This window comes from Nannospalax galili, unplaced genomic scaffold (genome assembly GCF_000622305.1).
Source record: "Nannospalax galili isolate Female #2095 unplaced genomic scaffold, S.galili_v1.0 scaffold1497, whole genome shotgun sequence".
Lineage (NCBI taxonomy): Eukaryota > Metazoa > Chordata > Mammalia > Rodentia > Spalacidae > Nannospalax > Nannospalax galili.
Window position 1 is genome coordinate 213682 of NW_008339004.1, and position 1547 is coordinate 215228.

Genomic DNA, 1547 nt, shown 5'->3' on the forward strand with positions numbered 1-1547 from the left:
CCAGGTCCTGCTGCTCAGTATTTCTAGGAGCAGTGGCCTGAGACAGATACCTGAGAAGCAAAACCTGAGATGCTGAGGGTCCTGGCTTTGCCCCTATCTGCCGGCAGACCTTAGGCATTAGACTTCCTCTGTGGGATTTGATTCCCTACCAAGGAAGGTGCCCTAACGGAGACAGGCAATCATCTCTAATATTTGGACTTGCCTGACCTCCCCTACCTTTCGCTATCCTTCCCTTAGCTTGTGTTCATCGCAACTCAGACATCTGCAGAAAGACACATTTGAGAATCAAATTTAAGCTTCTTTGGAAATCTGGGTGTAAAATTTTAAAAATTTCAAAGCCCAGTATACTCAAAGAAGCAGGAAATTGACTTCCCTGAGCTCTTTTGAGAGCCCTGAGCATGCGTGGGCAGAACTAGTTGCTCACCCAGACACCCCAGGGAGAAGCTGGCCAGGAGCACTGGGAGGCACTGGATATCAGGGATGTGAGAACAAATGAGAGCTGCTGAGGTTCCTGCCCTGCCCCTCTACCCCATCACCACAGGCACCTGCCATCTGACATCCTCAGGGACTGAGGAAGGAAAGATGGGGTGATGTCCTCAAAGAGGAAATCCTTGGTGCTAATTGGCACTCAGAGACATTTAGGCTAATTAACCTGTTCATTTATCTCTCTAGAGTAAATTAGAGGGTTTAGCTAGGGATGTCGGAAGAGAGCTGTTTGCTGGTGGCCACCTCCTTAGGGGCTATTGGAGGCTTCCTAGTGGGCACAGTGGGATACTGGGGAGGCTCGGCAGAGGACTGGCTGTCAGGCAATAGTGACAGGTGGCCCTTGTGCTGTAGGAGGAACTCTATTTTGTTTCTTCTTCATTGCCATGAATTGGGAAGGCTGTTCCAATAACCTGGGCCTTTCCAGGTTGTCGTACCTGGTTCTGGGTTCTCTGGGCAGCCAGAGGCAGACATTCCCAGCAGACAGGAGGAGCTGGGAGGAAACAAGTAGGTCCTGCTTATGGGCCAGTCTTTTCTCACTGCTTCTTCTAGCCTCTGTACCCTAGCTGGGCCATGGCGACTCTGGTTTGGTCTCTGGTTCTGTTTTGGTTGTAAAATGCTCCCCCCAACCCTCAAAAGGCTGTGATTGAACACTTGGTCCCTAGTTAGTGGTGCTGTTTAGGGAGGTTTTAGAAGGTTTAGGAGGTGAAGTCTTGCTGAAGGAAGTGGGTGACTGTGAGTACTTTGAAGCCTGGGCTCTCTTACTGTCCCGTGTGTGCCTCCTGTTCTGCAGAGATGTGGGCTGGTGAGGAATCTCAGCTTTATTCTTCCACTGTTGTGGATCTACCTGTTGCCATGCCTTCCATGTATCCCTTCAGACCTCATGTTGCTTGGTTATGTATTTGGCTATCATGATGAGAAAAGTAACAGATACAGTCCTGGGGGCCCTGGGTTTTTCCAAAACCCATTGGCCAGAGTCAGGATTCCTATCATTTTTAGATGGTGACACTTTTTTTTTAGGTGGGGAGCAGGAGACACTGGTTTTCACTCCACATCTTTTGCCC